General features: G+C 48.4%; 1 protein-coding gene across 6 annotated transcripts in view; it reads right to left on the minus strand.

Annotated features, from left to right (window-relative positions):
* IFNAR2 (interferon alpha and beta receptor subunit 2) overlaps positions 1-7090 on the minus strand; it is a 31755-nt gene extending 24665 nt beyond the window's left edge. For 3 of the 6 annotated variants that reach the window (XM_045085143.1, XM_045085142.1, XM_045085147.1), the window contains exon 1: positions 6771-7089. The gene's annotated coding sequence lies outside the window, so the exon portion shown is untranslated. Of the gene's footprint in view, positions 1-4642; positions 5104-6770 lie in introns of those variants that run through there. The other 3 variants (XM_045085145.1, XM_045085146.1, XM_045085144.1) reach the window with 2 other exon arrangements.
* Between the last annotated feature and the right edge of the window lie 2142 nt (positions 7091-9232).

Genomic DNA, 9232 nt, shown 5'->3' on the forward strand with positions numbered 1-9232 from the left:
TTCCACAGCGGACACCCACACACAACTACACAATTAAAAGTCCCTCATCCTCTGTGGGCCAGGGGATGTCTCCTCCCCTTCTTTGTTTCTGATGACCCATACCCCAATTCCAGCCTAATGTCCAGTAATGAGATTCCTGGTTGTTTGGAAAATCTAATTTCCTGTCTCTTGGCATCCTGCCCGCAGTTGTTTAATGAGGCGCCTGGAAACCCTCCCTGACTACCAATCAGCTTTCCTAAAGCAAAGCTATTGTCCGTCTCTTCTCTGTAGCCAGCCAGGGCTGGCTTCGCTCCTTCCCCCACCTCGCGTCCTGGGTCCCCCAGGTGGAAGGGATCCACACTTGTTTTACTGCTCTCCCGAGGCTGTCCTGAAATTCTTAGTCATTTTGTCTTTGAACTTGGGTTTTGTTAGTGAAGTCTGATGGGACAGCGGGACACACGGGGAGCTGGTAGCCTCAGCTCACACTTGGTCTCGCCCCCCTGCCCCCGCTGGAGGTGGTCCCAGGCCCATGGCTGGCCTCTCCCTCTACCCTGGGGACCGCTGATGCACTTGGTGTGGTGGTGCAGCTACGTCACATCGCCCGAGTGGCAGTTGCTCCCCCTCCAGGCTGGCAGTAACCCCCCTGGGGGGGTGCAGCTAGCTGGACCAGTAGGGGTGAGCATCGAGGTCAGCCTTGATCCAGGTACCTAGCATGTCCATGGGTAGGGGTTTAAAGACCTTCGGACATTGCTTCTATGTGGTGGGTTGAGATAGAAGGTCCTCCAGTGGGAGGGATTTGGGGCTGAGCTTCTCCAGAATCCGTCCCGGACCTGCGGGGTGGGGTATCTAGCAGGAGGGGGATCCCAGCATTCCTCAGGCCCCAGTGCATGTGTGCCCAGAGTCGCAAGGGGTGGGGTGGCACTGGGCACCTGCGGGGAGCTGCACTGGCCGGGACCGTACCCCCGGCATGAGGGAATGCTTCTGGGGCTGTGTGCCTGGGGGGACCCCTCTTCTCCTTCCTGAGTCTGGCCTGCGTTCGCTCCTACCAGCTAGTTCGAGGTACCCTCGAGGTACCCTGTAAGATGCCAATTGTGTAATTCAATGATTCCCCATGGGAATGAAATGCTCTTAGATCTGGCTTTGCACAGTATAAAGTCGAATGGGAAAATTCCTGCTAATAATGTAATTTTTTTTTTTAATTCAGGAAGACATCAAACAGTAAATACAAAAGCCACAAGTTGAGAGACAGAGACAATGAGAGAAAAGAAAAAGCTTTATAGTTTAAGGCCTTCAGTGGTACTTCTTGCTCTGTAAACATAGGGGTCCTGCATTTGTTTTGCTCTGGGCTCCCCACAATCTGCAGCTTGTTATCACCTAACAAGGCATCAAGCGCCTTGGGTTGAATTCAAGGTTGTCCTCAGCCTTCGAAGTTTTCCCAGGAGCCACTGCCCTGCACAGGTGCCCAGCTCAGGCTGTCCCTCACCCTGCTCTGGCTCTCCCCTCCATTCCTCTGGGAGCGACCCTAGCCTCTGACCTCTCAACACGGCTGGTTTTCAGGGCCCCACTCAAGTGGACATTGTGGGGTGAAGAGACTCTTCCCTGAATTCCAGCTCCTCTTAAATAGCCAGCCAGCCAGCCCTCAAGGAGCCTCCTGGTCCCCTGGTGGAGAACATAAGGGTTTTTCCTTCCATCTGGCCTGATGCCTGGCATAGCATTGGTCGTCAATGAGTAATGAATGGATTAGATTTGGAAATACTGCACAAATGCGATTACGTAATTTTTTCCCCTGGAAATTAGGGAAAAAGTAGAAAGAAGCAAGTAACAAGCATCCTATTTCTACCACCCAGCATCAACCATTGCTAATATCGCAGCATGTTTGTTTCCAGTTGATGTTTCAAATGTCTGTCTTGCTTCTGTAGCACTTCTTTCGTGTGCTCATTAGAAAAATTAAGAATGTATAAAAGTACAAATTCCAGCATCCAGATATTTCCATTATTTACAGGTGAACATAATCCCAGAGATCTTTCTATGCATGAGTATACACACACATACGTACACACACACAGCACTTCCGTCTAAATTTAACTGTACTTGGGGGAAAAAAGTCTGAAGGAAAGACCAAAGGAATTGTTGCAATTTGAATTATTTTTCTCTTTAGGAAAGAATAACTTTCTAAGATAGTCCACTAATGTTTAAAAAAAAAAGTTACGGAAGAAATTCGGAAGGTTGGGGTTTTATATGTTCACAGCATCTTTTGCGTTAAACCATATTTATTGACCCAGGCTTTCAAACTAGAGAACTTTACTATTCCCCTTTTCCTCCCATTTTCCTCCCTACCTCCTTATATCTTTTTTTCCTTTATTGTTTTTTTGTGTCTAAACTGATAGAACAATCACCTTTTATTCTACCTACAATTGTCAAAGCTGTTTGGTATTAATTCCACATTTAGATAAATACCCACGAACACTCCTTTCAAGCATGAGTTCTCTATGCTTGGGTTCTTTCTTTATTTTTTCATTCCTTTTTTCAATTTTATTTATTTATTTATTTATTTATTTTTTATTATCATTATTTTTATTCTTTTATTTTAACTCTTACTTTGCTAATTCACTGGATTCTTCTAATCCAGCAGTTTTTTCCCCAAAGAGGGCTCACTGGGTCTTGAATTCCTTTGGCTCTTTCATATTTGAGAAGACCTGCCAATTGACTTTTACCTCGAATGACGTCTTAGCTGGATAAAATGTCTTCCTGGGGACAGTGTCCTCCATTCAGAACACTTCTTAGCAACCCCATACTCTCGGTAGACAGTCTGAGGTCAGCTTGACTTTGTTCGCCCCTCTTTTGTTTACTTCTTTTTGGATTCCTAAATAATTCTTTTTTTTTTTTTTTTTTAATTTTTAAATGCTTTCGACCTCTTGGTGCTGGGCATTCCCATATGGAAATTTCCTGGAAGGTGGCAATTTCCCGGAAAATGTTCTTTTGGCCTACAGACCATTTTTTTCGTCATTTCAAGAAAATTTCTCTTATCTTTATATGCTTTTTTAATCCCATTTGTGGGTTTCCTACATCAGGAACCCCAGTTATCCAAATGCTTGGTCATGCTTTATCTTCCACATCAGAGTCTTACTAACTGACTTGATCTTTCTTTTCATTAGCATTCACTGACTTGAATCAAGCCTTTCCTCTATTAAAAATGCTTTTACTTTCTGCAGTATCTATTCATACTTCTGACTTCTGTGATCATGTTTCCATGATGCTCAATTTATCCCCTAAAGTCTGCGATCTCCCATTCCAGCCCAGTTTAAAATATTATAGTCTCTGAGTTTATCCTTTTGAAGTCATATTTTTATCAGGTTGTAGAATATAAGGCTATTGGAAGAAATTTTCTCCTAACCCAGGAGTAATAGTAATTTTGTAGTAAGACTCTTGGCAAGCTATGTTGGTTTTTTTCCCCCTTCTTACCACTCCCCTCCCCCACCACTTCCAGTCACCTTGCTGGCACTTAGGTGGCTTTGTCTTCTGTTACTGTGATACAGCAGTGAAATATTAACCTCCTTGTCTCCTTAACTTCCACACCTGTTTCCAGCTTGTTCTGTAAGGACTGGGCTGTTTCCTGAGCCCACAGGACTGGCCCTGGGATCAGGTGAGCTCAGTCAAGGGAGAGAGAGATGTCAGGCTACCCCAGCCCTGCTTTTTCCTGGAAGATTCTGTTCATTGTCTCTGGAGGAGAGGTAAGAGAGAGTCCACCACTGGGCCTCTGGCTGGTTCTCCGGATTCTGGCACTGGCTTTTGCTGCTCCCACTCGCCCAGCTGACTTTCCCCATCTCACGTCCTCTGACCACTGCTCCTCTCTCAAAGAACTAGAAGGTCAAGTACAGTCAAGGCACTGTTATCTTCTTTCCTGTGTATTAGGCTTTTTACAATCGTTGTTGACTTACTGGTATAGTTTCTGGTGGTCAGGTACAACTCAAATTTTAAGTATATTTAAAGATGTTATTTATTTATTTGAGAGAGAGGGAGGGCGGGCCCCAGGGAGAGGAAGAGGGAGAGAATCCCATGGAGAGTCTGTGCTGAGCTTGAAGCCCCAGATGAGGCTTGATCTCACGACCCTGAGATTAGGACCTGACCTGAAACCAAGACTTAGATGCTCAACCCACAGAGCCACCAGGGGCCCCAAATTTTAACTATATTAAAGAAAAAACCCTCAAAATTAAAACAGCAAGACAAAGACAATGCTTAAGATTCTCTCTCCCGTGTCCCCGGGCTTACGGGGAAACTAAGTGTCCTCATTTTCCTGCCTGCTCTGGAGAAAACGTTTAGTGGCTCTCAACTACTCCCACCTCTCCCTTTTTCTTCCTCCCTCCTCTTGAATTCTCAGTCAATTTCTGGACTCTCACTTCAGCTCTCCAGCTCTCTCAAAGAACTGGTTTTCCTTTATACTTCTTGAATTATTTTTTTAAAGATTTTTAAAAATTTATTTATTTGACAGAGAGAGAGAGAGTGACAGCAGGAACACAGCAAGGGGAGTGGGAGAGAGAGAAGCAGGCTCCCCGCTGAGCAGGCAGCCCCATATGGGGCTGGATCCCAGCACCCTGGGATCAGGATCTGAGCGGAAGGCAGACACTTAAGGACTGAGCCACCCAGGCGCCCCAGAATTGCATACCAATCAGTTTCACTCTCAGGAATGAAGAATCCTCAGGGAAAATACTGTCAGGCTCTGCTTCTGCTCAGATTACATTTTACAGATTATAAACCGCACATTTCTTTCTTACATCCAAACAGCTCTGAAATCAGAATGTGTGTTTTTCTCACTTGATTACATAATATACAAGTGCGTCTTAGACTCCATGACATTGTAGTTTTGGTGACATATGATGACGGAGAGTCAAAGAAGATAGAGGCCATGTTCTTCAATCATTTGAAGGTTTATAAATGTAACAGGAAAATGAGTTAGTTCAGCTCTGAGCGCAAGTGGGAGGGATGAAATATATATTTTAATAAACGTTTTACTCCTAATACTATCTCCCGGGATGTGGTTCTAATTTTGTTTTAAGATTTTATTTATTTATTTATTTGTCAGAATGAGAGGGGGTTAGAGCACAAGTGGGAGAGTGGGATTTGATCCCAGGACTCGGGGATCTTGACCTGAGCTGAAGGTAGATGCTTAACCTAGTGAGCCACTCAAGCGTCCCTCTAATTTTTTTTTTTTTAGACTAATTACCATTTGTCAAATCACAGGAACCAAATTTCAGGGAGATTTTAACTTTTCAATAAATACATGAAGAACTTCAGAGGAAATATGGGTAAGAATAAAAGAGCCAGGCAGATTTTTTGATGTTTTAAAGTGGAAAGCCAGCTTGTGAACAAGAGAACTTAAAAGTTCAAGCCTTTTCCTGGAACAAACAGGTCAAACCTTATCAAGGAAGCCCATACCGCTAGGAGAGTTTAAAAGATGTTTTCTTTAGTGCAGATTTTGGTGTGACCTCCGCTTCCGCCCATTTGGTTCCCCAAACCTGAACTGCAAGTGGCGGGTACTTAGAAACCGTGCCAAGGTGTGGGACAGGGGACGGCCTGGGCGTCGCAGCCCCCAGGCTCAGTGAGTAGGACGCCGGCGGAGCGGGGCCCGACTCCAGGTTCCCAGAGCGCGGCTCTGCACGTCCCCGCACAGCGGGCTCAGATCGGACCCCTCTGGCCTGTTACACTATCTTCTAGACCTCCTCCCAAACAAATGCAAGGAAGTCAGACAAATACTAAAAGAAAGAAATGAGGGGCGCCTGGGCGGCGCAGCCCCTGCTGAGCTCAGGTCATGATCCCAGGTTCTTGAGATCGAACCCCGACTGCGGCTCCCTGCTCCCTGGGGAGCCTGCTTCCCCTTATCTCTCTGCCTGCCGCTCCCCCTGCTTGTGCTCTCTTTCTCTCTCTGTCAAATGGATAAATAAAATCTTAAAAATAAATAAATAAATAGAAAAAAAATGACCTGGGATTCCTAGCGTTGTTCAATAAAGCCACCGCTCACCACCTACGCCTGCCGATGGATGGAACTGGTGACAGCTTTGAACAGGCTGATTTCTCCGGGTGGAAACTCCAGCCTCGACTGGCACCCGGTTCCCCTCGTGCCCCGGCCCGGGAGCAGGGCCGCTCTTCGGTCTCCCTGCCCTCTCCCCTCAACTCGCCCCTCTGCCTCCTAGCGAGGCGTCTGGAAGGGCGCCGGACACCCCAGCCGCCGTCGCCCCTTGGGGACCCTCTCCGCACGCCCGCCAAGGCTGGTGAACTCCGGGCGTTCCCGCGGAGGGCCGGCCGCGGACCCCGACCCCGAGCCGGTAGCCCCGTTTTGCAAGGCCCAGGGGATCTTGAGGCATTTGACTCTCACACTCGTGGCGGCTCACATCTCGCAGCCGCCGGTGCCCGGGTGTCCGGGGCATCGCTGGTGGGAACGGGGGTGAGGGGGCGCGGGACCGGGTGCAAAGACCGAGAGCTCCCGGGGCGGCGAGGAGCGGAGCACGCGGGGGACAGCCGGGGACAGCGGAGGACGCCCGGGCCGCCCCGCCCTGCGGCCGGGGGAGGGCGGGGGAGGCGGGGGACGGGGGTCGGGGGGAGTGTGGGGGGCGGAGGGAGTGTGGGGAGCGGGAGGGCGGGAGCCCAGCGGGGAGGGAGCCGCGCGGGCGGAGGCGGAGTCCGCGGGAGGCTCGGAGCCTGCGGGGGATTCCGGGAAGCGGGCGCGGGGAGGCGGCGTTTGCCGAGAGGTCAGGCGCCCTAGCTGTCCCCACGCCCCGACCCCGTCAGCCCTTTACCTCGGCAAGGTCGCTTCGCCGCTGCCCGCAGGGGTGCTCGGCTCCGGGCCGCCGCCTGCGCCCCCGCCGTTCCGCCTCCGGCTGGGGCGCCCACGGCCCGGATACGCGCTGCGGGCGGCCCCGGCCTTGGCGGCGGGCGCGGGCGGGCGGAGCGGGCGGTGGGCCCCGGGGCGGACCGCAGACTCCGCCGGGAGACGACACCAGGGCGATCCGCGGGACTTTCTCCCCGCGGGGTGGCTGGAGTGCGCGACGGGGGTGCGCGCGCTGAGCGCCGGCCTCCGGCAGCTGGTGGACAGCCCGGGCGCGGGCCGGGGGCGGAGCCCCGACTCGTTCCTCTACTGACGTTGATCGAGCCGCCTCTTACCACTCCCCTCGCACCCTCCCCTCGGGAGCTCCGTAGGGGAAGGGACCCGGGGTTTGGGCTTTTTGTTTACTGCGGGGTCCTCAGGGGCTGGAACAGCGCGTGGCGTCTGGAACCACGCCGAGTACCTTTCATGCACTCAGTAAAAATACACTGAATGAATGAATGAATGAGCGAATGGGTTCTCATCTGGCTCCCCCACTTACGAGTTCTATAAAACGCTCTGATTCTAATTCTCCAGTCAATAAAACGGGGATAAATATAGCCACCAGTGAGTTGGTACCAAAGGCTTGGTACAGTTCCAGGTTCCGGCAGGCCTTCGCAAGTGCGGTCAACTCACTTCCCCCTCCTTACCTGTGGGTCTTTCCCTCCGTCTGTTCAGGGCAGGTAAAGAGGGAGGACAGATAGTCCCTCAATATTTTATTTGTTGTTTATATCCTGTCAATTTCCAAAATGTATGTGTATTTTAAACGTTAAGGCTACTCATATGGGAATGTTAAAAATCCTTTCGAAAGAGAAGGAAAAGAAATACACTAAACCCTGAATTATTCTCATTGAGCATTCAATCTCACCGTCAGCTTTCCCGCCTCTGAGGAAGAGGGGGAGAGGATGTTTCGTACTTTTTGTATTTAGAAAAGGGAACATTTTCATACATTCAGTCAACTAGTATTTGCTGACCCCTCTTTACAACAGGCACAGAGATGATCATAAGAGGATGTCTGTCGGCTTCCTGTCTTTCAGAGAAGCAGAATTTCCAGCAGTCCTGTAAGACCTGACGGGAAATCATCACCGGGTTCGTGTCCTCATAAAAGACATTCAACACTGATAATATCTTCAGCAGCAGTTTTGGAGAAGCTGCAGAAATAGTCCTTGACAGTGGGAGAAAGCCAATACTCCATGGTATGCGTCCTTTAAAAAAAATTTTTTTTAATTTTAAAAAAATAAACATATAATGTATTACTAGCCCCAGGACTACTGGTCTGTGAATCGCCAGGTTTGCACACTTCATAGCACTCACCATAGCACATGCCCTCCCCAATGTCCATAACCCCACCACCCTCTCCCAACCAACCCCCCTCCCCCCAGCAACCCTCAGTTTGTTTTGTGAGATTAAGAGTCTCTTATGGTTTGTCTCCCTCCCGATCCCATCTTGTTTCATTTATTCTTTTACTACCCCCAAACCTCCCACGTTGCCTCTCCACTTCCTCATATCAAGGAGATCATATGACAATTGTCTTTCTCCTATTGACTTATTTCACTAAGCATAATACCCTCTAGTTCCATCCACGTCATTGCAAATGGCAGGATTTCATTTCTTTTGATGGCTGCATAGTATTCCATTATATATATATATATATATATATATATCTCACATCTTCTTTATTCATTCATCTGTTGATGGACATCTAGATTCTTTCCATAGTTTGCCTATTGTGGTCATTGCTGCTATAAATATTTGGGTGCATGCACCCCTTCGGATCACTGCGAAGTATCTTTAGGGTAAATACTCAGTAGTTGTATGCATCCTTTTATATAAGTAAATAAAACGAAGGATGCAAATGGAAATACAACAGATAGAAATAGATTAAAATGATAACAAGGATTAATTGCAGATTGGGTTATCAGAGGTGATTTTTATTTTCTTCTTTTTTACTTTCCAAATTTCTAAGTATTTTTACTTGCATGATGAGGGAAAAGATTTTAAAAAATAAACACAGTATGTTCCACGATGTCAGGAGCTTAGAAATTGTTACTCCATGTCCCACAAGAGAAATTCTGAACCAACTGAAAATCTCTCCTTAGGTCCACCAGTGAATAGGGGTCCCAGGGAAAATTGTAGCCTGAAACTGGAGAGACAGGCTGATGTAGACAATCAGTGTACAGGGAGTGGAAATCTCTGAAACCTTAAGAAAACTTAAACTGCTTTCGACTCACTGCTGAAGACTGAGCATGGACTAACTCGAGAATTAAAAACTCCTGGGAGCCTAGTCTTAGTGGGGTCCTCCGGTTTCTTGATCTTTCCACCAGGTGCTCTGCCAGCTTCTCCTGGTGAACATGAAATTCCTCTCCTGTTTGGGAGGAAGAGACTAACCATTTTGGA

This window comes from Mustela putorius, unplaced genomic scaffold (assembly GCF_011764305.1).
Source record: "Mustela putorius furo isolate JIRA1106 unplaced genomic scaffold, ASM1176430v1.1 tig00000832_pilon_pilon_pilon, whole genome shotgun sequence".
Taxonomy (NCBI): Eukaryota; Metazoa; Chordata; class Mammalia; order Carnivora; family Mustelidae; genus Mustela; species Mustela putorius.